This window comes from Crocodylus porosus, unplaced genomic scaffold (assembly GCF_001723895.1).
Source record: "Crocodylus porosus isolate Cpor-Errol unplaced genomic scaffold, CroPor_comp1, whole genome shotgun sequence".
Lineage (NCBI taxonomy): Eukaryota > Metazoa > Chordata > Crocodylia > Crocodylidae > Crocodylus > Crocodylus porosus.
Window position 1 is genome coordinate 12,576,554 of NW_017728917.1, and position 11,971 is coordinate 12,588,524.

Sequence of the window (11,971 nt, forward strand, 5' to 3'; positions counted from 1 at the left end):
TAATGACTCACTTCTAAATATGATTCTAAATTTGGTGAAACTATTAATAGGTACAGATCAATCAACTACTGGACAGGCAGGCAGATGGTTTCTGCGAAATAATAATTTACAAATTCAACTTAAATTCCTTACGCTAATTGTCCTCTCTGCAAATGATATACCCATTTCAATCAATATTTCTTATCTGTATAAGTACCTGGCAATAGATTCTGCAGTTATTACAGCCATTTGCTAATCTTAGAACCACGGCTACTAATCTCATATGAGGAAAATATTTCACCAGGTTCCTCATTCTTTTTCTGTTCCTGCTGAAACACACTGTTAATGAAACATTATAAAAACACTGCAAACTTTTTCATAGCTTTGTCATCACTGCAACAGATACACTAGCTCAACATTACTCAGTGCACTTCCCACCTACTATTATTCCTACAAAGGAATGAATACATTCTAAGGGGCGATACATTCACAGATTTAAATAGGATTTAAAAACTCAGTATTAATATGGTTACCTATTTCTGAACCAAATAGCATTCTCTAATCTTCTGAAATCAGTATTCCTTTTTCTTGTTCCTGTGCAGTCACCATAAGAATTGATCAGAAAGATGCATATGGATACCACAGTCCTTCCCTACAAAGCCTCTCAGATTTCCCCAGCAGAAATGACAACTTTACAACTGGTTTGGATGTAAGAGTGCAACAGAGAGTGAAAACTAAACAAAAAAGGAGGGCAGGTACTCACAACAGGACCGAGCTGTTAGAGGATTATAAGAAAAATAAGATGTTTAGGAAAACACAGCCCTTCTTGGGGGTGCTTTGAACTCATTATTCCCCACAGGCAGCTACAGTTCAAAACCTGCATCTCCTGTGCATATGGTATGACACATTCTGTGTAAAACAGAACTACTGAGCAGTTTTCACAGGAAAACTTTTCCTGTGAAAGTTGTCAGAGTTCACAGAAAAGTGAGTTTTGAGTTATATCAGCCCTCAGCCCATTTCTGAGAAAAATTCCTAAAGCATGTGCAGTTACTTTTCTACTCAGCAGGAATCAGAGGCCAAAAGGTGGTCATTCTCCTTAGTCACTGCCCTCCTCTCCCTAATTGTCCTTTCCATGTTGCTGTGGAATGCTAGACAACTCGATGGACATTTCTCCCACATGAGAAACAAGCAAGTAGGGGCAGAAAGACATGATAAAAGAAGAAAAGCAAAGGAGTTTCAAACGGAGATGTATTTGTCCTACAGTCTTACGACAGGATGCTGCCAGATAGATCCAATGAGAACCGCCTGGCTGCACCTTAACAGCAGCTCCATGCTTCTCAGAACCGTAGAGGCAACGTACAGTCTCTTCCATATCCTTCTTCTCCCAGAATTATGCAGGGCATGAAGCAACCAATCCTGAGCATCTGGGACCAGTGCAATATCTGGAGGAGCAATATATGGAACAGAGTCCTGGTGGTGTCACAAAATTACGGTTAAGTTTCATGGCCACTAATGTCAGCTTTGAAATGGATGGGAGCTAGTACATTTCAGGGCCCCAAACCATGATTTGTCAAGATGCGCCCTGATCAGGATAAAAATGTTAGGCTAGGATCGACAACCATAAAAACCAGAAGTCATGGTGGCTAAATACACAGTAAAGCAACAAAAATGATTCCCTCTCCCTTCCCCCCAAAAAAGTACAACTAAAACAGCACATGCCAATTAACTCTGGGATCACTCTATATCCTTCCCATTTTTTCCCATTTCTTTTGGCTGCAGTCTGGCAAACCACTCTGCACACAAGCAGATTCCTGCACCTATATGAAGTCCTAGTAGGGTTTCACATAGTGATCCAATGGCACAGAACAGTTTGTAGGATTGGGATCATAACCTTTTCATTTCTTTTTAGATTACCAGCTCCTTGGAACAGAAACTCTCTCTACTGATGCATTTGTACAGAACCTAGCAGAGGGCTTCAAACTTGACTGGGCCTTTCTGTGCTCCTGAAAAGTAATGAAGCAGAGCTTCCAGTTACATAACAGCACTTACCATCCACACCTGCAACTAATTAACGTATCTAAATATGGCAGGGCAATCTGGGCTGAAAAGGAGAAGTGAGACAATTGGGAGAAATGGGCAAAAACAAAAGGTATCTTTCTACTGCTGTTTCCTTTCTGTCGCATACAATTTTCAGTCTGATGTCATTTGAAAAGTTGAGGAGCATCTGATCTTATGCTTACTAGAAACTGCTGGTTTCTTAATCTCAGAATAGTTAATTAGGGATAGGTCCTTGTCAAATAAAGTTTTAAAAAGTTCAACAGGATCACCACCAATATTAAATTCAAAACTTGTCTAGCCCTAGAAGCTGCTGTATAGAGAACACACCTTGGAATGCTTTCCTTATTATAAGAGGTGCATCCATCACTCTGTTTTTTGCATTTGCATGCAAAATGAATCAGTAATGAGTCAATGGCATGTCATATTCTGATCACTTGAGAATATCCAAGTCTTGTTTTTCAAATAACAAGAATATAATTTTCACGGTGTAAGCACAAATATAAAAAGGAATAAAACTGTTGATATCACTGATGATCTACAGAGAAACACTAGTCAGGCACTGAGAACACAGAGAATACTTCCCAACTGGAGGGAGAGCCAAGAAGAAAGAAAAAAAAAAGCAACGAGTTGAAAGCTTCAAAGTGGTTCTCTGCAAGGCATAATCAGAAAGAGTATACCACAAGTAGCAGATGGCATCTTCTGATAGATAAATTATAAAAATTAAAGCAAGTCTTGATGAATATTACAGGGGATTTGCATTTTATACCAGTAACTGTTTTGATCCAGCAAAGTAATGCACGCAAGCTCTGAAATCAGCAGAAGGCCTAGCCCTGACTGCAAGTTGTATAGTGTTGTTGCTTTAGTGTGGTGCTCTGTCGAGCTCAAGGCAGCCTGTGCAGTCGCACAAGCCAGCTCTGGGTGCACTGCCCCCAAATCAGTAGCAGTGTAGCTAGGTTATCACACCTCAGAAGAGCTGCAGGGTCTTTGTAACACAGTACTGCATTTCAGTCCCTGACCCTTTCATGACATTCATAGTGTGCCTGAGCCGAACATATTAAAAGATGCCAGTTACAGGCTCAGGGAAAGCCAACAGGAGCCACTGCTTAGTGTTAAAATGGGCTATAGTTGCTGAATAATTTCTCGTGGAGCTTCTCTTTGGAGGAGGCAGCACATTCTCACAGCAGCTACTGCCTCAGCAAAGCAAAAGAAAAATGCAGGGAACATTAAATATACTTACTGATATAATCATAAAGAGGAAAGTACAGAAACCTGTTGCAAAATGTCTGCTTTAGGACTGGAACTCTACATCTCTGCCAAGTGCAGTCGACTACTTCTAGAAAGGCATGCTGGGAGACAGGCTGTAAGGAGGTAACTCTGGGCAGAGTCAATAGGGACCCAGCTGTCACTCAGAAATCTGGGGTGTGTCCTGTAATTATACCACGTACAGGAAGTTCCTTCCACAACCAGATTCAAGAGATGCTGTGGTCTATCCAAAACATTTGAAAAAAAACAAAGAGGTGCAGGTGTAATTCTGCAAATGTCAAGAGATCTTACAAATAATGAATCCATTACAGAGATGCAAGCTTAGAAGTCATGCTTCTGTCTGATCTTTTCCTTTAAAGGCACTGTTTGTCCCAAGGAAGCCTAAGGCCATGATCCTGTCATCAATTTAAATAATACAACTTTTGCTAGTGAAGTTAAGTAATACTGTACATTTCTGTAGCTTGAAAAATTAAAATAATTGCATTTTATCTATGCTTTCATTTGTTTGATAGCATTTCGGTAAAGCTGCTTTTCCCTATTTATACTGGTATTTCACACAGCAACAGAAAAATGATTTTTTCTTAAGTAATAGCACTGACCACAAAACCCAAAAGGAAAAAAAAAAGGAGGGGGTAGAGGGGAGGCAGAGTGGTTCAGGGTGATTTTTTTTTTAAATAAAACTTGATTTTGAGTCAATGGTATCACTTAAAATCATCTCCTGAGTTTATTTTTAATACGTCAGAGAACACATCCATTTCAAATTATTTTTATTGTTGAACACCAGCCTAACTTCACGTTTGTCATAACCCACAGGCAGAGCTTAAAGGTGAAATAATATTTAAATAAATATAAGTGGTAATGCAACATAGAGACGAAACTGAAGTGAAAATATTTACAATAAACCACAAAATCGCAGGTGCATACTTATGTTTATTATTAATGCCATCCTGTTTTACTCTCACTTCTTACAAGTCAACCTTTATGCACTCAGATATTAAAATCAAAACTATCTCCCTACTTTCTTTTCAGTTATTTCCATGTATGCCTAAAATTGCAATTAGAATGAAACAAAAGGAAAAAAAAAAAACTGGAAGGTCAAAAAGATCCATCATGCATCTGGTTCTCAGTCCCCCCCCACATCATATTTTAAAGGAATTAAACATTTGTTTGTATCCAGAGTCCACTAAACTATTTGTGTAATACAAATGTTCTTTAAATTTCTACAAACCTTAGGCAGGAGAAGAGTGAGTAATGGCCTTTAGTCCTAGTCTTCAGAGTTCTTGTGCAAGCAGGGGCCTTACTTGTAGGTACAACTATCACGCTGGCATGCACATAACATGAGCTAGATAGCTAGCTGGATAGCTAACTATTCATTTGATAACCTGAATTTGCAGATGAGGTCCCTGTTTGCTCACACAGAGAAAGATGCTAGATGTTTAGCTTCTTCCCTGCTAGTTTGGAAAGTAATTGTGATTGTTTTCTTTCTTTCCTGGTAACACACAACTTACAAAGTCCATTCTCCTTTTTGCTTTGACTTTTTTTAGTTGCTTGTTTGACTGAACTTCTACATTTCAAATTCTGCTGTCAAAGCATGCAGAAAACACAAGTCCAAATCAACAGAGATGTGCCTGTGTAGCTTGTGGCAGAATCTTAATCTTTATTTTGAAAGGGGTTGTTATAATTTTTGTACTCTTCTCCCTTCCATCCCAAAAACCACCAGCCTGCTGTTCTAACTTTATTTTTTAATGCCCTGCCATAGTAGTCCTGTGTCGGTTTTTTATTGGTGTATGTCAAGCCATCATTACTGAATATTCTGAGTATTCCCCAGGTGCCCGAGTTCTGTTGCTGGGCAGGCCCAGATGTTCCTCCATCTTGCTAGTACTGAGCAACTCAGTGCCTGTCTCATACCACAGCCCTCTCAGAAACCACAAACTAGGCAGTTTTCCACCTACATTGCCCAATCTTGTGAGCATTCGCAGAGCACTCCAAACAGATTGGCCTCTGCACCAAGCAGAGGAGGGGGGAGGACTGCTGCTGCTGTACAATAGTTTAGCTATGACAGCACTCACCAAGACTGTGGGAGATACAGGTTTAATACCCTCCTTGGAGGAACATGATTACCCCAAAGGGGATTCAAAACTCTGTGCCACCCCCAGGTTGTGCTGGGAAGGGGGCACTCAGCTGGAAAGGGGAAGCAAAAGCAAAAGGACCAGAGGTAACTCCAAGTGAGCACAAATCCAACATAGAGCCACAGCCTGAAGAACAACAAGAGCGGAGATAGTAAGCAGGACCCTGAAAGTGAGCAGTGAAGGTCAAAATGGCTAAGGACTGCACAGGTTCAGGTCCTCTTTTAAGGTGTCCCAGCTGGTTTGATACCAGTGAGAACCGCCATATATTTAAGGGTGTTTTCCCCTCAGAGGAAAGTGAAGGATTGAGACAAGCCTTCTTCCAAAGAAAGCAACAACTTCTATTTTTTATGAAGGATTTTGCTCTGGTTTGTTTTAAGGCTCAAGCCTGAATGTTGAAACAACCTGACAAGTTAAGCTGCGGCGGGCATTGTACATCCTGACATGTTCTATAAAAACTGTAAATAGCTCTTCTTAAATACTACCTCCTACCCAAAAAGAGTGATTTTATTGAACAAACTAAGTTAAAGGAACACATTTGTGGATACAGATTTGTATTTTTTTCCTCCTTAAGCTTCCCCCACATCTGGGTTTCCCTTGCTAAGCTGGAAGAATTTCTTCAAACCTTCTGAGTTTCCTTTTACTGCTGTGAGGCTTTTCTTTAAAAAAAAAAAGAAAAAAAAGGGTGTGTTAAATGCTGAAAAGCTGACTCACAAGTTATGCAATAGCTCTGATTCAGCTTTCTGAAACGGAGTCAGAGCTGGAGGATTTGGCCACATGGTGAATGAAGCACATCGCTCAAGCACAAGCAGCAGCTGCCTTCCAAAGAGGGAAATGCCTAGCTTTCCTGCAAATCTTCTTACAAAATCCCCTTAACAGCAGCAATATTTATTTATATAGATATTTTAAATGTGCTAATCATGTTTCTTAGCACACGTACAGTATTTAAAGCAATCATTCAACGGAAACATTTGCATCTGTGCCAACAAAGTATACTTTCTGACAGTCAGAATCCATCTCTTTCCTTGAAAACTCTGGAAAAGCAGATTGCCTTCACAGAATGCCCTGAATCTCTTCAAATCCATGAAACAACAGAGAGGGGGGAGAGGAAGTAAATCAAGGCACCACTACTGAAAACACCCTGCCAATCATCTCCTCTCCTGTAAGCCAGTAGACTGTTAGACCACAATAAAGCAGCTTCACTCTATGGCAATAATGTCCTGATATTTTTAAGGTCTAGTCCCATGAAGCATGCCTTGCAATACTTTCACAACAACATGACCATAGCACAGACAATAAAAAAGACCTTAACGTTCTTTCTAAGCACAAAATGATTAGCAGCATTCCTGAGGAGGCCCAGAGGTGGGCACACCACCCATTTAGAGCTGAGAACTTGTAAACGTGCTATTTCTACCAGTCGGTTCTCCCACCACTCTCAGGCTGACCTCCATTTATTCCTCACCAATACCCTCTTCTTAATTATATCATCTTTGATATGTGTGAACTGAATGTTTGCACTAATTGAGTAAGAGGAGCACCTTATCCCAGTGGTCTCCAAACTTTTTTGATTGCGCACCCCATCAGTAAAAAATTTGGGCATGCACCCCCAATACATGTATATTTATATAAATATACATCTAAATAGAAGTTCTAATATTTTCTTCCGGCACCCCAGTGGATCGTCTTGGGCACCCCACTTTGAAGACTACTGCCGTATCACATTATAAGGTTGACCTGAGTACCCAAACTCTTACTGATTTGGGAATGCACGACTGAAAGAGGCCTCTGGAGGCACTGAGCCTAATCTCAGAAGTGAAGGATTTGGTGTAGCAAATATTAATAAATAAGCAAGTGATCATTTTGAAAGTATAAAGCTGGATCCCAAAACTTTATAAATTACATATTAAAGAGAATCCCATATGATATATTGAAAGTAGGTAGGAAGACTCTGGGGAGTCTCCAGGACGAATTTGAGAAGGAAACACCATTACCTTCACTGGAATCAGCATAAAGACACATGTTCCTAATTCTAGAAAAAAGTTACTTTAAGACCTATATAATCTTGTTCTTCCTGTAACTGAGCAGAATAAGTCTTAGTCCATCCCTTCCCTCCCCCCAGTGAGACATCACAGGAGAAGGAGCAAAGGCAACAGTGAATTGTATTTCTTGAACACTGCCAGCAAGTACACCTTCTAGCATCTGAATTCACTTGAAGTGCTTCTATTAAAATCTTCAGAAATAATTATCTCCTTGCTTCTGCCAGCAACAAAGATGAAGATTATTAAACTAAGCAAGCTGTTGCCCAGTACCTGGCAGAGTACTCAGCAAAACTGATTATCAGAAGTCTTATAAAATGTTGGGTAGATTTTTTAGTATTACTATACTTTTTCACCTACTCCTTTGCTTTATGGCCCACTTCTGTAAAAATGTGCTAGCATGAGCCTGAACATGGCAGTCCTGTTAGTAAACCGATCAGGAAAAATAAAGAACCACCTTGTTCTGCCTAACAAATGCCTCTGTAAAGCAAAGGAGACCAACACTTAAATCAAAGACTACTGAAGTATAAAATATCTTATTCTACTTTATAAAAACACCCTATCACAGGTAGGTCAGCCTTATGGTAAAATATGGTCCTTTAAAGATCTGTCCAACAGAGGTGTTTGTTCCATCACTCTCTATGTTCAGCTAAAAGACCACTAAATCTGCTATGGAGAAGGGAGATATAAAAGAACAAATACTACACAAGGTTCTAGTTTTTAATTATTGTGACACTAATTGTTGAATTTTGTGGAATCAGATCTACTTCACCTTTTTTGAAAATTTTCTTTAAATATCTGCCATAATAAATTCTTTGTTCTCCCAATACTTTTCTTAAAATGCTAATGCTAGTTACATCGATGGGGCTGGCTACATTATTCTTTCTCTAGCTCACATTAATCCAGGTGGCCAGCTTGTGGCACGTGAGCCACGGGCAGCCTGCGTGTGTGGCATGTAGCAGATCAGGGAGGGGGCAGGCAGCACAAAGGCAGATAGGGAAGAGAGCAGAAAACTGAGCAGCCAATTGGGCAGGGGAAGAGGACTGGAGTAGCACTGGGGAGGGCGTGGTAGTAATTTGTGGCATGCCTGCCAAAAAGATTGGCCCCACTAACAAATCAGTTGAATGATGGGGTATGTAAATCGATCAATGCTGGAACCTGTCAAAAGCAATGAAGAAAAAGGAAAAGTACCCAAAAATATCATCTGTATTTTAGATGAAGCTGGAAGATTTTTTTTCTCTCACACAATAATATTTAACTACTATTTATTCCATCAGTGACTACTGATGACTTTAAGTTTCAGCTGTGGGTGTAATACCAGAAGAACTATATAACTTGTGTCCAAGAGTTTTAAAAGAGTAGGCTGATGAGTTCTCTCAACCATTCATCTGATTTTTAATAAATCTTGGAATGGCAAAGAAGTCCAGAAGACTGGGAATAAAGCTAATATCATGACATTGTTTTAAAAGGGAAAACAGTGCAATGGTAGTAACTGTATGTTGGTTTGTTTCTACCTATTTTATCAACTATTTTTGTCCCAGGACAAAGTGTAACTGTTTAGACATCCATATCTGTTGTTCCAGGATAAATGCCACAGAGGTTCACAGGTAGAAGTACTAACAGTTTACTCTTGGACATTTAAAATGCACCTGACTGGTTCTCAGGATTGCATCACTGAAGCAGTGGCAAAAAAGTGGCAGTGCATGCAGCCACTCACTAAACCCCAATTAGAAGAGCAATGAAGTCCACTCCTATACCAGGATATTTCTGTTCCTGGAAAAACACAGGTTCATTTTGTCCAAATACAACACCTGTTTCTACCCTGACAGGATGGGGAACTGCACTCCGAAAAGGTTCAGGAGCTGTAGTGCATAGGAAAGTGAACAGGAGTACCTAGGGAACTGCAGCTGCTAAAAGGGCTGCTAAAGTCCTTAGATACATATAAAATGGAAACTCTTGGGTAAGAATTGATACATACTTCATTTACAAGCATACTGGATAAACGCATAGTTCATTCAATTGTTAATATAATACCGGTCTCAATTCTTTGTTTACTGTTTACAGTGTAACCAATATCAGTCCTCTTTATATTGGTTAGGTACCTCAACTGCTTAATTGCACATGAATTGTTGGGTCTGCTCCTCCTCTCTACCTAGTAACATAACTGTATTCCCTTTAACAACATAATTTCTGAAAGTAACAGCTATCAATCCCCAGGATGCCAAAACAGCCCTGAAGGGAGAGGTCTTGTCAACTTCAAGGCTGTTTGGAGAAGCATAAAGCCTCTGAGAAAGAAGGTTACAAGCCTCGCTAAGGCATGACAAGGTTACTGAAGGCTGTTCTCCCAGTTAATGAGCCTTCTTTACGCTGAATACAGGTAAACGTTCGCTCACTCCAGTCAAGTGAATAGCTTTTTTAAAGTTGCATGGCTATGCACTTAGCAGAGTGCAAAGTACCTGTGTATACAGCACTAATGAGGCCATTACTGGAATACTTACCCAGTACTGGTGTCCACACTTCAAAAATAAAGATGTTGAAAAAAGTGAAGGCTGAAAATCCTGCCCTACAGTGCAAGATTTAAGAAACTCAGTCATCTAACTTATCAAAACTAAGGTGTAGAAGTGATTCATTCAGTTCACAAGTGCTTATGTAGTGGTTTCTTGAGTCTAGCAGACAAAGGTCTAACAAGATCAAGCGACTGAAAGTGGAAGCTAGACAAAGTCAGATGGGAAATAAAGCACTTTGTAAAAACTGAGAGTATAACTAATCATCCGAACAATTTACCAAGAAATATAGTGGATCTCCATCTCCTGCAGTTTCTAAGTTAAGCGTGGATGTCTTTCTAGAAGACATGCTCTAGATCAGTGGGGCCAACCTTTCTGGTAAGAGGGCCAAAAATTAGCCTCTCACCCTCCCCAAGGGTCACTCTGATCCCCTTCCCCTGTCCAATATGCTGCTCTGCTTTCTGTTCCCAGCCCTGTGCTACCTGCCTGATTTGCTGCTCCGCTTTCTTCCCTGTGTTCCCTGCCTGATTTGCTTCCTGCCTTATCTGCCACTATGCTGTCTGTCCCCTTCACCATGTGCTGTCCATCATACTCGGAGGCTGCCTGGACCATAGATGACTGCTTCAGATCAAAAAGGAGCTAGTAACCTGAGAAAGAAATCACTCCATGAAATTTTGTGGTCTCTCTTATAACAAAAATTAGACTAGATCACCATATTAATCCCTTCCAGCCTTAAAAGTCTATACTTATAATTACATAAAGGTTAGAAAATCCTGTATTTTTATTAAACAGAAGCTATTGTTTAATATACCAGCAAAATATACTGGTATTATTTGTGATGGAGTTTCAGTAAGCAGCATCAGATCTAACCCTTAGCTTCACTTCACAACAGTTAAAACATACTGATATTTAATAAGAAAAGCAATGGATTTGTCCCCTAAACAACAGCGCTACAAATCCAAGGATGAGATAAAGACATACAAGGAACATATGAAATTCTGAAATGTCCTATGACCAGTGACATACATGAAGACAAGAATCTCACAAACAACAGTAAACAGTGTCAGCTACTGAGACGGACCACTGTGCAAGTGTCGTCTCTAAAGGAAAAGTATACTGATGTCACCACAAAGTTAACGATACCTGTAAAATGCACATATGTGATCCAAAAAAAATCAGAGGTCATTGCAACACGTCAAGAAAGTAATAGAAAATAATATGTTACATTCTATCACTATATCTAGCTATCTATAGATAGCTATAGAATAGCTATAGTACAGATATAGTATCTAGATAGATAGCTATAGATATATTATATTTTATATATAAATTATATATATCTAATTTGCTATCACTTCCTTGATGTGTTGCAATGACCTCTGATTTTTTGGATCGCATCTGTGCATTTTACAGGTATATATGTGTATGTGTGTGTGTCTATATGTGTGTATACATATATGTATGCGTATATGTGTGTGTGTATACATATATAGGTACGTATGTATGTATGTGTTTGTATTCTAATGTCATGACGTGAGTTGATTGTACACGAGACTATCGATCTCGGTAGGTAGCTAGACAGATATTTAACGTCAGGACGCGAGCAGATAGTGGTTGTTCACCTGCAAGGCGCAGGGCGCGACTTTGCGCCCTTGAAGCCCGCGGGAGTGTTTCCATGCGCTGGAGCGAGACCCAAATCGGGCCTCTGCATCCACCTCCGCGAAAGGGACATAAGAGAAACAGAAAGAGAAAGGCGACGGCTGTTTTACGGCCACAAAAAGAGGAAAGTTAACAACAGTTAGGGAAACGGGGACAGGCGCGAAGAGGACACGACAGTTCGGGGCAGTCGGATCCCGGCTCCTGGTCGGTGACTGATGGCTTCCGGAGCCGGCAAGTGTGGGGTGACCCCCCAGCCCTCCGCACCCATGTGGCACCCTGCCTCCCCTCACGTGGCCGCGGTGTCGCCCGCGCCTTGGCCCCTCACAGCCGCGGGCGCGAGGGGAAG